Here is an 18523-nt window from a genome sequence, read left to right as displayed (position 1 = left end):
CTCCAAAGCTGAACCTTTGTCTCATTTTTCATATTGAACAGTGGCTAAAAAAAAATGATATCCAGAATAATTAGAATGCATCCACCTTAGCAACTGAATAGGCGATCGGAGCCCAGAACGGCAAAAGGGTCGTAGGTCAATGTCAATTCTTGCCTCTTGCGCATCCCCCATTTTCATCGCCCCACCATTGGCGGCCGTGCCTTCAGCTGCCTAGGCCCTAAGCTCTGGAATTCCCTCCCTAAACCCCTCCGTCTCTGCTTAAAGACGCTCCTTAAAACCTACCTCTTTGACCAAGCTTTTGGTCACCTGTCCTAACATCTCCTTATGTGGCTCGGTGTCAAATTTTGTTTGATAATCGCTCCTGTGAAGCGCCTTGGGACGTTTTACTATGTTAAAGGCGCTATATAAATGCAAGCTGTTGTTGTTGTTACATTTTTGCAGCTTTTTTATGAGTTGGCAGGAACATGCTTTTATTGAATTAGTCAAATATTGCATAGGTTATAACAAATGCACATCTGATCAGCCAATCAGGATGTACCTACAGTGATGCTACTAAGGCACTTGTTAACGGGGTATAAGAAACTCACAGTTTGTGAAGTAAGGGAAGTTGTTTATCATTGACAAGGAAAGGTAGAAACAAAAAGCCAGCCATAGAATCATACAGCACAGAAGGAGGCCATTCTCTGAAAGAGCTATCCAATTAGTCCCACCCCCCTGCTCTTTCCCCATAGCCCTGCAATTTTTTTCCTTTTCTATAAGATTTACTAGGATGCTACCGGGACTTGATGGTTTGACTTACAGGGAGAGGTTAGACAGACTGGGACTTTATTCCCTGGAGAGTAGGAGGTTAAGGGGTGATCTTATAGAAGTCTATAAAATAATGAGGGGCATAGATAAGGTCGATAGTCAAAATCTTTTCCCAAAGGTAGGGGAGTCTATAACGAGGGGGCATAGATTTAAGGTGAGAGGAGAGAGATACAAAAGGATCCAGAGGGGCAATTTTTTCACTCAAAGGGTGGTGAGTGTCTGGAACGAGCTGCCAGAGGCAGTAGTAGAGGCGGGTACAATTTTGTCTTTTAAAAAGCATTTGGACAGTTACATGGGGAAGATGGGTATCGAGGGATATGGGCCAAGTGCAGGCAATTGGGACTAGCTTAGTGGTATAAACTGGGCGACATGGACATGTTGGGCCGAAGGGCCTGTTTCCATGTTGTAACTTCTATGATTCTATGATTCTATGATTCTAAGTATTTATCCAATTCCCTTTTGAAAGTTACTATTGAATCTGCTTCCACCGCCCTTTCAGGCAGTGCATTCCAGATCATAACAACTCGCTGCGTAAAAAAAATTCTCCTCATCCCACCTCTGGTTCTTTTGCCAATTATCTTAAATCTGTGTCCTCTGGTTACCGACCCTCCTGCCAGTGAAATCAACAAAATACTGCGGATGCTTGAAATCTGAAACAGAAGCTCAGCCAGTCTGGCAGCATCTGTGGAGAAAGAAACAGAGTTAACATTTCAGGTCAAAGACCTTTCGTCAGAACTGGAAGATGTTAAAAGAGTTAAAGCTTTTGAGCAAGTACAGAGCCAGGGAAAGGGGGGGGGGAGGGGTGGAAAGAACAATAGGGAAGGTCTGTGATTGGGTGGAGGGCACGAGTGATTAAATGACAAAAGGGATGACGGTGCAAGGCAAAAGGGGGTAATGGGACAGGTTAAGAAACAAAAGATTGATCAGGAGTAGCTGTAAATGGCAGCAGCAGAACCATTACCAGCACTAGCTGACCGAAAAAATGGGAGCAGTGGTTATGATCTGAAGTTATTGAAATCAATGTTGATCAAAAAATCATTCTTTCGGACAGTTAGAATGTGGCAAATTAGCCTCCTTGTGCAGGTGGGCAACGCACCAGAAACAAAGGGTACACCAGGCAAGGGAAGAGGTTACGGTGATGGTGGATGCACATCTACCGCACATGAACTGAAGTGAAAAACTGCATGAGCTTAAGTGAGTGCAAAGGTAAGCAGCATACCGTGAATAGTCCATATATGGTCATGGCAGGAAGTAGCAGATGACAGGTGTCTTGAGTTCCACAGTGATGCCTGGAAACAGAATCAAGACAACCATGTGGGAGGGTTTCAAAGACCTCAGCAATGGCTTGCATGAGGATTTGGTCTCCAGTAAGGGCACATGTATAGCAGCAAAGGAACATCCGGCTGCTTCTCATGTTAGTCATTCCCCTAGTGATTAAGTCACTCCCCACGTGACAGGTGAGATCATCAAAAGCATTCAGCTCCCACAGCAAATACAGCACAGGACATTCCTGGCACAGAAGCAGGAATCTCAAGGTTACCAGCACAAAAGAACCCAAGAAGTTTGCAAGGAGATCTCACAGGTAATGACCAAATTTATTCTTTCAGTTAGGGACTCACAGTGCATTAGGTCAAGAGGCAAAACACCACAGCATATCATGTTGGCCGTAGTCATTGTGTGCACTACTACACAAATAAGAACAGCAATTCAGATTGAGGTTGCCAGTCAGGTTAACGACCTGTCCGCATTAAAAGGGTCTTCGTTACGGAAAGCAACTCAGAGCAAAATCTGCTGGATGTAAAAAATGGTTGGTCTCATGTGTCACTAGTCATGCAATGCGAGAGAAGAGTCTCCTCGGTCACTGCTCCTCGGTGAGATCCAGATATCTCATTCTGTCCTGGTACACCCACTGTCCGGGCTACCGACGGGTCTTGTTGATGTGCCTCCTACATCCCATGGCCATCTCTCTCCTCCTCCTCTACTTGTGTGGCTTCATTACAAACTGTGCCAACTCCCAACTCGTCCCACTGTTCTAATGCCAGTCTTATTTGGTGTGAGATTAACACACAATGTCAACTCAGGGGAAGTCAGAGGCTGTGGAATTAACCATGAGAGATCCTTAATTAGCTCTTCACAAGCCATTAACAAGTTAATCATGACTTACACCAATATCTCACACAAAGAACAAATTTCAGAAGAAGCGGTAAAAAGTCGGTAGCATTCATTAGAGTGAATTTATAAAATTACTCCACGTTAACTTTCCCTTTATTCAGATGGTAAGTTCAACAATTGGAAGAATTCCACCTCTTATATTAGTATAATGTCACTAGAATGGTTGCAGATGTAAAAAGACCAAACAAAATTGACACAAACTCATTAACTGCTTATGATTAATTGCAGTATTGGGTAGCTTTGTATGATCTGTGCATGTCTCATGTTCCAGTATTAAGCACGCCTTGTTAGCGAATGCTAATAGTATTTACTGTGTTCATGTAACCTCTTTGATAAAGTTAAATAACATGCTTGTCAAAACCACGTTCCACAGTCTCTCATAAAGATCCACTTTTGGTGATTATCGACTGGTCTTTATGTAACATGTTTCTTACATTAGGGTGTAACATAACCCAATGCCTTCCCAGTAAACCCACTAATTACTAGGCTCATATTGGCCAATTTCTTATTTCTGGAAACTTTTTCTTTTGGCTTATTAACTTATTAAAACAAGGTGCAGTTGGATCCAACCGCACTGAGGACACATGTCTCACACATTTGAACCCTGCTGGCTGGTGGGTTAGGGGCAAGCATGAGGTTGTTAGTCAGCATGGCTCAACAATTGCTTCTCCAAGCAATGGGGAATTGCACATTTGGACCTCTCTATCCACACAAAGCAGAGTGCTCAGGTGACAGTGTCAGGGTGAGAACTCCACAGGCTTGACATTCAGCGGTGGAAGCACTTCCACTGACATTCATTCCTTGTAGACTTCTTCCGGGTTGATAGGCAATGTTGCACAACCTGATATTTGATTGATGCGCCGCCAGCTCCTGTGAGCTGCTCCGCTCGTAGTTTTGCAGACAGCTGACAGTCCAGCCTGTTCAGTCTTTCCTGATAGTCGTATTCTCTCAGTTCTGGTATCATCCTTGCAAATCTTTTTTTTTTGCACTTTCTCCAGTGCTTCTACATCCATTTTGTAGTACGGAGACCAGAACTGTATTCTAAAAATGGAAAGAGTGCACCTTGCCAGTGAGTGCAATGCAAAAACCACATCGCTGCCCTCTGTGGACGGGATGAGCTGTGCAGTCCGCTGGCGGCTTGATAACATGGCAGGCTCCTCCACCTCTGACAGCAAGGTTTTTATTTTACCAATGGGGCAGCGTTTCCCCCAGAACCAGCACGGAAAACACCTCTGTTAGTGGGCCCCAGATCCTCTACAGGCCATAGTAATGCCTTGTTCACTGCAGACCACAGTTGGCAGCAGATTAGTAAAAACTAAATGCTTTCTCTTTTGGTGTGGGAGCAGGGAACAATGCATATTCCAGTGCAGTACTCGCACTCTACTGCAGTACTGAGGGAGTGCTGCACTGTCGGAGGTGCTGTCTTTCAGGTGAGATGATAAACCGAGGCCCCATCTGCTCTCTCAGGTGGATGGAAAAGATCCCGTTGGCACTTTTCGAAGAAGAGCAGGGGAGTTCACCCCGGTGTCCTGGCCAATATTTATCTCTCAACCAACATCACTAAAACAGATTATCTGGTCATTATCACATTGCTGTGCGCAAATTGGCTGCCGCATTTCCTACATTACAACAGTGACTACACTTCAAATGTACTTCATTGGCTGTAAAGCATCTTTGGGACGTCCTGAGGTCATGAAAGGCACTGTATAAATGCAAGTCTTTCTTTCTTCTTTATATTATAGAAATGTCTTGTACAGCGGCATTTTAATGAGAGGCTACAGTGTGTAAAAAAAAATGGTAAGTTACAAAGCAGTAGCACAATTACGGCTTTCAAATTGCAGCATAAAGCACAAGAACCATATCTTGCAGGTCCCTGCTTTTAACTCTTTCCTGTACATAATCTTCCTGAATGTATCTATTTTTTTAATTCACGGAAGTTGTAAATTCCCAGTGATTTTTCTGCGGCGTTATTCATATCCTTGCCCCGTGATTTAAACGAAGCCTTAATACAGGCCTTTGTTGGTTAAGAAAATACGTGATAGCAATCCTTTGGCTGGTGGAACAATGATTATTCATTATTTACAATGAGATGCACATGATTCATCAGCCTAAAGACAATGCACCTTAACTAATATCCTATATGCCATTCCCCTAAAATCCCAGTAAGATATCCTTTTCCTGTCATGAGACATGCACAGAAAGTGGTCAATTTAGCAAACAATGGCTCCCGTGCTCTCAAGTGGCAGATGGAAGACACAATGCAAAAATTGGAAATGACAAAGCAAAGTAAATCTAGCCATATTTTTAAATGTTTTGTGTGTGTGTGTGATATAGTGCTGTTGGCTTCCTTTGATCAGTCAGATTGCGGATCCAGAGCTCCAGCACATACACAGTGAAACGGCCTTCTTTCTTCATTAAATGGCCCCGGCCCATTTCCCTCCTGCTCTCCTGTTGCATCAGGACCCTTGGTCCCGTCTCTTTGTGCTGCATCAGTGGCCTTAGCTCACTCAGCCCTGATAGTCTCCACGCACATCATGAATGCTGGTGGAAACAGAGGGGGGGGGGAAAGTGATGTTGCGAAAGGATGAAAGAAAGGAAGTGGTTAAAAAAAAAACAGAACAATGGGAAGAGTGTGGAGAAAAAGGGAAAGTAAAAAAAAAGTGTGTTTCTCTCCCTTTCTCTGTCTTTCTTTTTATCCTTTCTGTATTCTAGCACACTCCTTTTCTCTCTGTATGCCTCATCTTTCTTCCTTTTCCTCTCACCAGTCATGGAGACAGACTTGAGATTCCAAACCTCTCTCCGACAGTGGTCCCTCGCCTCCCTCCTACACTTCCGTTTCTCTCACTTTCCCTCATCTTCTTGACCTCTGCTTTTCTTTCTACCCTGTCATTCTGGTTTTTCTACCTTCGCTTCTGTTTCTCTCTCTCTGTTTCATCTCTTTCCTCTCTTTTCGCTTTACCCATTTCTCCTTCATCTTCCTATTGTTGTTTTACCTCTCCCTTTCTTTCACCTTTTAGAGGTAATTAGTGCCTTGTCAATACCGATTTGGCCAAGTTAAAATCGGCCCCAGGGAGAGAGAGTGAGCAAGAGTCAGACAAGGATAGAGATACAGAGATGACAACAAGACAAAGCGTGTGAAAGAGGTGTACAGGGAGAGGGACAGACAGAATAGAAGACAAATAAAGATAGAGCAAAAAAAATAATAATTATAGAGGAAGATACAGACAGGCAGACAGTTACAGGAAGATGGAGACACACTTGTTTTCAATCTCCTCCGTGGCCTCACCCCTCCCTATCTCTGTAGCCACAACTCTCCGAGATCTCTGCGCTCCTCCAATTCTGGCCTCTTGCGCATCCCCGATTTTCATTGCCCCACCATTAGCGGCCGTGCCTTCAGCTGCTTAGGCCCTGAGCTTTGGAATTCCCTCCCTAAACCTCTCTCTGCCTCTCCACCTCTCTCTCCTCCTTTAAAACCTACCTCTTTGACCAAGCTTTTGGTCACCTGTGCTAACATCTCCCTATGTGTCTCAGTGTCACGTTTTGTTTTGATAGTCGCTCCTGCGAAGCGCCTTCGGAGGTTTTACTACGTTAAAGGCGCTATATAAATGCAAGTTGTTGTTGTTGCTGTTGTGAGCAATACAGCAGGAGATTATTACTTTTAAGTGGCAGAGGGTTTGGAGGTTTATGGTAAACCTTCGCAAGACCTGGTCCTCAGTGTCTTGGTTCAGGACATCTTCAGAACCTTTCAAGTTCACATTATGTTCCACAAGTATACAGAAAACAAGAATCACCATCAGAACATGTCACAGAACTCATTTTGTATCACTCTCCCTTCCAAGCGTGTAATGTTGATACAGCTGAGGGCTTTCATCATGGTACACGTATCGCTTCCCTCTTCCCGTCACATGATATAAAAAGTTGGCATCTTCTAATGACCATGAAGACATCAAACAGGAAAATAATACATGAAGTACTTTCTGTGAACTCAACCCCAACAATGGCAACACCCAGAACCTTGGGAATACGACACCAAGTCGACCAAGTTATTACATTTCTCTGCGCTGGATATTGTATATACAGCATTAGACAACATAACAGCTGTATCGTGATGCATTGTGATCCTGTAACATTACCTCAGGTTCTGATGGCTGTAGAAACAGCTTATATGGGAAGCTTAATCTAGTGGTGAGCATTTTGAATGTTAAATACTTAGCACCAGACGTATTCCTCTATAACCATTAAATTCTTAAAGAAAGAACTTGCATTTATCTAGTGCCTTTCACAACCTCAGGACATCCCAAAGCGCTTTACAGCCAATTAAGTAATTTTGAAATGTAGTCACTGTTGTAATGTAGGAAATGCAGCAATCAATTTGCACACAACAAGCTCCCACAAACATCAGTGATGACCAGGTGATCTGTTTTTTAGTGATGTTGGTTGAGGGATAAATATTGGCCAGGACACCAGGGAGAACACCCTTGCTCTTCTTCGAAATAATGCCATGGGATCTTTTACGTCCACCCGAGAGAGTAGACAGGGCCTCGGTTTAATGTCTCATCGTTTCATCAGAAAGACGGCTCCATCCAACATTGCAGCACTCCCTCAGTACTGCATTGGGAGTGTCAACCTGGATTTTGTGCTGAAGTCTCTGGACTCAGAGGCAAGAGTGTTACCCACTGAGTCACAGCTGACACCCGTGAAGTAAGAGAATTAATTATCAGATAAACATTACACCTTTTAGCCTGTTTTGCAGAAGGCAGTAACACACTGTTCTAATATGCCACCAAATCCCCTGTGAAGTAGACTGCCTTTCTAGCCCCTAACCCCCCACTCCGGATCTATCAGGAGCATAGTTTTGATGTTTGTTTCTTTTTTCAATTCAACCACTGACTATCAAATGTTTATAGGGATTAAAGTGTTTACGCTGATTGGTCCAGGAAAAGTGAAAACATATTGTCACTACACGCTCCAAAACGCATCCCCACGGCTGATATCACTGGACCACATTGGATAGACGTGGTTCATGACATAACTTCGAATCCCTTGAGTGCATTACAGGCTTCTGTGCACAATGAGTTTCCAACAGCTTCCCGTAAAATGCAGTGAATGCATCTTGACGTATGTTCTGGAGAGAAGCATCTGTATTTTCGTGCATGTTCCAACATCAGAACATGCACTCCCGCGTTCTTGCAATTTCGAACATTTGACGTCATACGTCACTGTTCTTACTCAGGGTCTCTGCTCTGCCTTGTACCCAATTTCCATTCGCATCAGGCTGTTCGCCAATGTAAAAACATGCTTCACCCCTGGTAATTATATCACCGCAAGTTAGCAGCCCTACAGTATGTCGGAGAAGTTACGGGGCAGTTTTGACTATCCGCCATGTTCAGTGCACTATGATGTTAGTGACTGCAAGAAATGGGGTTGTGAAATTGGTCTCGGGCAGTAGAACAAAACAGGCGATTGCGAATCAGCAGCCTGATTTACACCCCGCCCAATTGTCTTTTGACTTCACTGCTCAAGATATAGACACTTTCATCAAGAATTAGTTAAGGTACCATTTACATGGATGAAACTAAGAGGTTATAACTGTCAGGAAAGAGTGAACAGACTGGGGCTCTTTTCTCTAGAAAAGAGAAGGCTGAGGGGCGACCTGATAGAGGTCTTTAAGATTAATCAGTAATTTTATCAATTGCAATGGAAATGAAAACTGGGGAGAGATGTAAAACAGGGTTGCCAATTCGCTATCGCACAAAATCAAAATTACCCCCGAGCAATTTTTAAACGATTGACAGCAAAACAGGCCATTCAAGGCTTGCTGTTTGTAAGCTGACTGAGACTGAAAAACAAGGCAGGGAAACCCTTTTTTTGGAGCAGGGAAAGCAACCAAAACTTTTTTTTTTGTATAAAACATGAAAGCAACTTTTGAATTTCTGAAGTAACTTTGCGACAGCTATATTCATGAGGTTGTTTATTTAGCAAACACAGCGGCTCTGATATTTACACAAAGGCGGGTTTCGAGTTGAGGTGGGTGGAATTGCGTGAGAGAAACCCGGGGGAAAATTTAGCGGGTCAGAATGTCCAATTTTAACTTGATCGCCTAATTAACTTTATCCTTCTGGGTTTCCCGTCTCCAAGCTACGACAGTGGGCGTGCTGCGCACCCGCATCTCAACTCAACTATTTAAAGGGCCAATGCAAAAATGGGATTTGGAGGAGCTAGTAGGTTTTGGAAGGAGACGGTGAGAGTTATTGAACATGAGTTCAGGATGAGCAAGCCTAGCACCCAGATTTAACGATGCTTCCCTTGACTTACTGCTGGGTGCAGTCAGGAGCAGAAGGGAGATAATTTTCCCCAACAATGGGAGGAAGAAACCCGCTGCTCTTACCAAGAAAGCGTGGTTGGAGTTGGCTGAGAAGGTGAGCAGCAGGAACATTATGCCCCGGTCTTCGATACAGTGCAGGAAGCGGTTTAATGACCTAACTATGTCAGGAAAAATGAGTACAGTTGTTGATTCACCGACATCCTGTGGTGTACAACACCCTCCCTTCTCACTCTGTCTTGCCAAGCCTACTCCATCACATCATTCCTCACACCCACTTAAGTTTCAGCAGCACCAGTCCTTCACTTTCTAGGCACTTGCCCATATATCCATCCACCGCTGCCACTCACCCCAATCCTTATGCTATGTGATGCATCTGTCTGATAGTCACCCTCACCCAATACACTGCATCCATCGAGTGATTACATGACCATCAGTCGCTCACAGGTCTGTTCTTTCGCCCCTTGTAGGAGAAGAGAGTGCAAAACACAAGGGAGAGGGAGAGGACTGGAGGTGGCCCTCCACAAATTGTGCAGCTCACTGAAACAGAGGAGAAGACCATGGACATATGTGGCATATCAGCGTCCCAGTCAATCGGAGATGGAGAGATTGGGAACTTGCAGATGCCTAGAATTAAAAATACCTGACACACATGCTGACTTTATTTCATGAATGACTGAATTATGAGAAGCCTGAGGATGCTGATTGTCATGGTTGTTACTTTGCCAGGATTCCTTTGTCTTCCAGTGTCTTCATGCGTAGAACAACAGTCTGTGGATGTGACTGACGATCATTCCTCAGAGGATCTCATTCCTTCTGAGGGTGCACTGTCGCAGGATATAAAAGCCAAGCACCAGCGCAGTTAGAGAGTTAGTTGGGTTTTCACCAGGTGATTCACAATTCACAAGTGAGCACAGGCAGACACTGGTGGCAGGGACAGCTGTGGAGGGTCCGCGTCAGGGGGGCGCACTCTTCTCCAAGCTCTGCTCAGCTGGATGCAGATGCTGAACCCTGGGGGCCATCTTTGCGAATGAGAATGAATGAGGTACAGCAGCAACTTTGCGAGGTACTGGAAAACGTGCAATGCACACTCTCCACAGTAGTGGAGAGGACGGAGGAGTCCAACTCCAACAGTAGTGGATTGTTGTCCCAGGTAATTGCGAGAATGTCTGCCATGGAGAGGGTGGAGCTTCAAGCACGGCACTCAAATGAGTCTATGTAGGCCATGTCCACGTCCGTGCAGGAGATGTCTGCCGCCTTAAACGGATGACGGATACCTTATCCCGTGGCCTTACAACGTGTCACTGATCCATACCAAGCTGCTCTCCAGCAGAGTGGTGGGAGTGATGTTGTGCTGGCCCAGGAGGGGGATGATGGCGAAAGGGGATATGGAAGTGGGAACTCCACTCAAAGCGCTCCCATGTCTCACCCGTTGCACCCTCCCTCAACCAGTACCCGAAATGCTGCCTCGTCTCCCAATGGCCGAATCTGCCCCGGCACAGGTACAGGTGGAGCGGTCTTTGGTGGGACCCTCACGGGCCCCAACGCCCAGAGCAGTCAGGGCAGGGATATGAGCAGCCTGCCACTACCTCTGCTGAAGCCAGAGGGGATGCACCGCGTAGAAGCATTAGGAAGTGCAAGAGAAGGGTATTGTAATTCAGCAGGGGTATGCATGTGGGTGTTTGACAAAATGTTATGTTGTTAAACTTCCTTTTTTTATAACGGCACATAAAATTTAATGATTAGCACCACTTATACATCTTGTCCATTATTGTGTCCCAAGTGCCAACTCGCCCTTTCATTTGCTTCATGATGAATGTGAATAGATGACAAGACATTGGGGGAAATGCAATGGGTGTTTTGTGCAATGGTGGGGGGATTTGTGGTGATGGAAGCAGGTCCGAAGGATTTCATTTTTTATTATTTCCGGTCACTAACTGGACCTTTGAGCTATGGGGGCATCCCGAGCAGCAATGTACCTGGCTGATCTGGCAATAGGTGCTGCATCTTCAAATTGTTCGTCATCCTCCTCCTCCTCCTCTTCAACGTTCCCATCATCAGAAGATGTTTGACGGGCGCCTTGGTCATCCTCCACCTCTAATCCTCTCTGCTGCGCTATGTTGTGCAGGACGCAGCACATCACTATGTGGCTCTCGTAGCGTTCTTGGTGGGATTCCCCACAGATGCCATGAGTCAAGTTTGAAGGGGGTTATCAGGATGTCCCAAAGCACTTTACAGCCAATTAAGTATTTTTAAAGTGTAGTCACTCTTGTAATGTAGGAAACGAGGCAGCCAATTTGCGCACAGCAAGATCCCACAAACAGCAATGTGATAATGACCAGATAATCTGTTTTTAGTTACAGCGGTTGAGGGATAAATATTGGCCCAGGACATCGGGGAGAACTCCCCTGCTCTTCTTCGAATAGTTCCATCGGATCTTTTACGTCTACCTGAGAGGGCAGACGGGGTCTCGGTTTAACGTCTTATCCGAAAGACTGCACCTCCATCAGCGCAGCACTCCCTCAGTACTGCACTGGAAGTGTCAGCCTGGATTATGTGCTCAAGTCTCTGGAGTGGGACTTGAACCCACAAGCTTCTGACTCTGAGGCGAGAGTGCTACCCACAAATGTATTTATTTATCTATCTGCAGCAGATAAGGTAAACACGATTTGTTTATTTTCCAAGAATTAATCAAAAAATCATTTACTTGGGTAGAACTCTTTCAAATATCTTTCCAAATCCTTTTAGTGAAGATGTGCACCCCTCCCCCACATTTTAGCAGCCTCTTTGCAACAGACTCACTCTGAACAACAGCACAGTACTTTAAATACTGTACATTGTTTATTTGCTGGAGAATTTATAACCTTGTCACACTGCTGGATGACTTCACCGGCACTTTCTTTCTGTGTGACAGGAAATCAGTCATAAATTTCAGCACTTTCAACAACCTAAAATTTAACAAACTGCGTTCACACTTACTGACTGAAAACAAAGGCCAACGTGCAGCACATTACAATACACTGAGCAGAAAGTGCACTTTGTATCGCTCAAAGGTGGGTGTGGCACGACTGCATGGAAATTCATTCGTGATAATCTGTTTCAAGTTTCATCTGTAGAGGTCTAGTTGGTCCATATCAAATTGAAACAAGGATGCACCTTATTCACGTTCAATATTTTAACTTTTGTTATTGATGGCAAACTTTTACTTTTTTTCCCAAAGTCAACAACTTAGGGTTTCAGTGATCTTCTGAAAATAGTCTTTTAAAGACGCTGTCCATAGTTGCCCATTGCGAGTACCATGCAAAACTATTTGCAAAAGTTTTCAAATAGTTAACAAATAAAAAAATCCAGTTTCAAGTTAATCTTGTGGATTACAAAACTACACAAGGCGACTAGCCTGTTAAACATACCTTCTGACCCACAGACCCTGTTCAATGTTGCCGTACATTATTTTACACCCACAAAGACATTCAAAACTATTTGAAGTTGAAAGTTGTCTTTTGTTTTCTGGACACTTTCAAATAGTAAGATATAAAAAATCTCTCCAGTACCTGTAGAAGATCAGGCTAGTTCAGTAGATTTGCTTATTTCATTGAAATTTTGAAGGTTTTAATGTGTAAATTAAATTTGTAAACACTGCTTATTCAGAAATCAATGGGTCCCACCATGCACAGAGAGCAAACATTCTCACTATTTATCTTTTAACAGTTAGCATTTATTTTTTAAACAATTTTCATTATTTAATCATTATTTAGTGCTGAGTTGCACCAGCACTGTGGGACATTTAGCATTTGTGCTGTTTATTCGGCTTCTCTGATATATCACTGGGAAAATGCACTTGTACGATGTGGTAGTGAGCAAGGTTCAATTTCTGTTCTGTGTTGAGGTAACTGATTGAATCTGAGGCAGCAAGTGGCACCAGGTCCCTTGGTAGGAAGGGAGGAAAAAAAAAAATCAACCCATGCTCCTGCTTCCAATTGCTGTTCGGTGACCCCCCTCCTGGAAAATGCCCATGGACGGCAAGTGAGGATAACACATGCTACAGGATGTCATGTCCTTCATTTATGATTATTCTATCTTAGTCTTACTACTTCCTCCATCACCATCTGTTGATCCCCTACTTTAACCGACACCAAGTTCTTTCTCCTACCTCCCTGAAAATAATTAAACAGCACTATTAATATCTCTATGATCCCAAATCCCTTTCTGAAAGTTATCAATCCAGTTCCTTTTTAAAGGTATGAATTGACTACAAATCAACTATCTTTTCTAGGAGTCTGTTTCACATATCCACTATCCATGGTGAAAAAGCTTTCTAATCTCTGATCATGCTTGAGGCTTGTAGATTTTGTATTTGTGTCCTCTAATCTTATGCGATTGTCCAAGTTAAATAGCTTGTTTACTTCCACCTCATCTACACGTTTCATTATTTTTAGACCTGTATCATATCTCCTCTTAAGACTTTTCTCCAGCAAAAGTAAGTTTAGTTTCTCCTCATCATTGAGTCCCTAAGGCCTAGAATCACCCGGCTCATTCTTCTCTCAACCCTTTCTAATGTATCTATATCCCTTTTGAGACCAGGTGACCAAAACTGTGTGCTATATTCCAGACTTGGTTTCACCATTGACCTGTACATTGTCAACATAATTTGTTCTGACTTGTAATCCAATGCCCTCCAGATGCATCCAAGTGCTGATTTATATCTGATAAGTGCTTCACACTCACCAGATGCTTTCAGGGTACGATCAGCAATCACTCCCAAATCCTTTTCAGTTTCTTCTGTCGGAAATCCTTTCATGTTGTACATGTTGACTGTTACCTGTTCCTAGATATATTACCCTACATTTATATCCATCTGCCATATCTCAGTTCAGCTACAGGGTGGCAGTAGTGGTACTGTACTATAATGGCCTCCGTGCCCTTTTGGCTACGGAAGGGAGCAATCAACCAGCGCTCTAGCTCTTGATCACTATCTAGTGTCCTGGCCAATACTTAACCCTCAACCAACATCACTAAAACAGATTATCTGGTCATTTATCTCATTGCTGTTTGTGGGACCTTGTGGTACGCAAATTGGCTGCTGCGTTTCCTACATTACAACAGTGACTACACTTAAAAGAAACTTCATTGGCTGCAAAGCGCTTTGAGACGTTCTGAGGTTGTGAAAGGCGCTATATAAATGCGAGTCTTTCTTTAGCGATCCCGGTTTGAAAGTCCACGTGTGGGCATTGGGTGAGGATAGAATTAGATTCTATCTGGTCGGCCACAGACTCCATTTCCTGCCTCCATACATATTTTCTCTGCCACTGGTTTTTGGCAACCGATGTTTTAAGTTTATGCTATTTACTATCTTGTTCAATTACTGTTAAATAAATTCATTTGGGAATTAAAGCCCAAAACAAGATCTAGTGTACTGTCATTCTGCCGTTTCTCAGACATGGAGGATCTGTGGAGGAATGGGATAGAACCAATAGCCAAGGTAACCTAAAGTTGTTATCCCAGGTATGTAACCAAATGTACATAGATATCATGGCAAGTGTTAACACTCTTGAAGATGTAGGAAGCGAGGGCTCACCTTTGAGAGTAGTCAGAAACACATAAGCCAAAAATATCTAGAGCAAGACCAAAAATGTAACAGCAAGACTAAACCCTGTGTGCTGGGACTGGAAAATCTACCCAATTGTGTCTTAAGTTTAAATAAATTAATGCTACAAGTATTTTTTTTTAACATAACGTCCTGCTTTTCATAATGGCAACTGTTAGAGCAGGTATGTGATTCTGATCCATTCTCTGGCCCTACTACATTTTATCATGGATGGGCTTGAAAGGCGTACATTTTTGGCATGTAGGCTTGCCAGTTACTAAGTCTGAACTGGAAAATGATCAAACCCACGTAAACAGACGATCTAAACTTAAATTGGTTTATGTATCACAGTGCGCCGTGCCAAGAATTGTGTGGGAGATACAATGACACATACAGCAATTAGAAACAATAAAAAGGGAGAATGTATGCTTTCTTAAGTCAGTGCAATGAAAAAAAGGGAGAGAAGCGAACCAGCACGTGGACTAAGCTTCCAGAAAGAAAGGCTAATGGGGCTTTCTTTGGTTGACTAACAGATATAGGTGCATAAAAATCAAATATAATTCTGTGTCAAACCAATTCTAGATATCCATACACATTATGTAATAGTAACCATTAACTTTAAGGCACATACTATCCACTCCAATACCCAAAAGGCAGGGGGTTCTGACAACTGCATCTGGGAAGAACAGTGATTCAAAGTGTCAGTAAAGGACCTCACAGCATTTAACTTTGCATTATAGCAGCAATGTTGCCATAGCACTGAATGTACACTAATCTCATGTACAAAATACACTATTGTAATTATTCAGTACTTCACAATCTAATTATGCAGAGAAGTCCTTTCCACTGAGAACTTTCAGGATAGAATAATACAGCCTGGAACAAAATCTGTTTGTGTGTATTTGAATTACAACAGAATCCCGAATGAACATTTACACACAAAAGAATAGAATTAGGATCTGATTACTTCATCAGTCCCTGGAGAATAGTCTCAGTGCGGAGTGGTCACTTAATCTGGGCCTGGTCTGCTCTAAAGCCCAGCAAGTGCAAACAATTTCACACCAAGGTTTGGGAGTATCTTTGATAGAAAAAGATGACTCTTTAACATAATCAATAAATCATTCGACCCAACTGCATCTCAGCCTTCATAGTATTCTGCCTGACTCGATTTAACAATTGTGGCTCTTTTGCACTTTCTCCACTTACTTTTTTATTGAGGAGAAGGAAGAGAGGAGGGAAAATGTGGCATACCCAGGATTCATCAAATGCTAACAAATGAATCAAGTAAAAAGAACACTTGAAGAAAAAATACAAATGCTTTACTAAGAGAATCTGATTATGCACACCCCCTTTCTCAACATGGAACTGCAGTGTAGGACTGCAATGTAGGTTTCACTCAGTTTTGTTTCACTTGATCTCTGGAAAAATGAATAAATCTCAGGCCAAGGGACAAAGAAATGTCACTGCGACCCTGCTAAAACATAACAATAGGGGAAGCGAAGGGCTGAGCTCACCTCCCTTTGTGCATGCCTTGGGGGGAGAGGAGGGGATTTAGCCTGTACTGAAACCGACAAAAACACTAGCTGAAACTTGGTGAATTATGGGTTTTTTTGATTAAACAATGGAACATTTAATTGGTAAGTTGCAATTTTTGGTGAAATTATACATGAATTTAGTCAATGCGATAGTTTCTACATTATTGTTTACTTCAGACAAATCAAGTGACTTTTGCCTTTTTATCAAAGAAGTCAAATAACTAAATGCAGGGTACAATTAGAAATCATAGAATTATAATTTATTTTGAATTAAAATATATTTAGTACAAATACAATAATTTTTTTGGTGCCTTAAGTTTCCCCATGACTTTTGTTTAGGTTATTTTAATCTCATGCTGTGCTCAAAATAAGATTTAAAATATATTTCGAAAGATGTCCACAGGCCTAGACCTCCAATAATATATAACCTCTAAGTTGTATATATTGTAATTAACAGGAATACTGCAAATGAAGATATTCTGTTTTGTGTATTCCCATCACATAAATTCCAGCAGCAGAAATTTGAAACAACCAACACAGACCAACAAACAACAAAAACGTACTTTGCAAATACAAAGACAGAAAGAGCTTGCATTTAAACAGCGCCTTTCATGACCTCAGGATGTCCCAAAGCATTTTACAACCAATGAAGTACTTTTGAAGTGTAGTTACTGTTGTAATATAGGAAGACAATATCTAATGTAAGAAATACTTCAATAGAAGGTACAATTACTGAACAAGGTGTATACAATCAAGTGTAAGATTGAATGTCCTCAATCATTCAATGCTTCCAGAACTTTTCTGTTAGCTTCTTTTCAAATTAAAACTATTATTGTTCCTCTCCTCATGCACCATCCCTCTCCCCTTGAAAATCGCCATTAACACCCTTCCATCAATTCCATCCTCACCAATTATTGCCTCATGGTCACCCTCACTTTCTCTCTAGGACTCTAGAACATGTTGTTGCCTCCCAGCTCCATGCCCATTTCTCCCATAACTCCATGTTTAGAAGCCCTCCAGTCTGCCTTCCACACCTTTCACAGCACTGAAACAGCCCTAACCAAACTTGTCACCAACTGTGACCATGATGCTTTATCCCTCTTTAACCTCTCCACAGCATTCAACACAGTTGACCATGCCACCCTCCAACTGCCCTTCCATAGTTCTACTCTAACCTATCCAACCATTCCCAGAGCATCTCCAGCAATGGCTATTCTTGCTAACCCCACAGTGTCATCTCCAGAGGTTCCCAAAGATTCATCCTTGGCCCCTTTCTTTTCTTCGTTGACATGTTGCCCTTCGGTGGCATCATCTGAAGACACCAGGTCAGCTTCCACATGTACACCGATGGCACCCAGCCCTTCCCGTCTGCTACCTTTCTCTCAACCCCTTGACTGCCTCAGTACTGTCTGACATCCAGTCTTGGATGAGTCATAAATTCCTCCAGTTCCATATTGGGAAGACAGAAGCCATCATCTTCAACCAGTCACAAAATCCACCCCATTGCTTGTGATTCAATCCCCCTCTCCGGCCACTCACTCAGGCCAAACGTGCCTGTTTGCTACCTGCCATCTTGTTCAACCTTAAGTTGAGCTTCAGACCCCATATTTTCTCCATCAAGACCATTTACTATCACCTCTGCAACATTATCCTCCTCTGCCTTTTGAATACCTTTGTAACTTCCAGATTTAATTACTCTATGACGCTTTTCTTGCTGGCCTCCCATCCTCCATCAACTGAAAATTGTCCAAATCTCAGTTGCACATATCCTGTCCCGCACTAAATCATGCTCCCCCATCACCCTTCGTCCTTGCTTTCCTACTTTGGCCCCCCATCCTTACGTTTAAAATCCTTGTGCTCGTTCTTAAATCCCTCCATGGCTTCACTCCATCCAAACTTTGCAATCTCCTACATCCCCATAATCCCACCCGATTTTGGACTCTTTGTGCATTTGCCCCACCACTGGCACCACAGCCTTCAGCCACCTGGGTCCTATTCTCTGAAATCCCCACTCTCAGCAATTTTCTCTCCTCCTTTAAAAACCTTTTCAGAATCCATCTCTTTGCTGAAGCTTTTGGTTTCCAAATCTCTGAATCTCTCTTT

The sequence above is a fragment of the Heptranchias perlo genome, chromosome 22 (genome assembly GCF_035084215.1).
Source record: "Heptranchias perlo isolate sHepPer1 chromosome 22, sHepPer1.hap1, whole genome shotgun sequence".
NCBI lineage: Eukaryota > Metazoa > Chordata > Chondrichthyes > Hexanchiformes > Hexanchidae > Heptranchias > Heptranchias perlo.
This window is presented reverse-complemented; position numbering follows the sequence as displayed.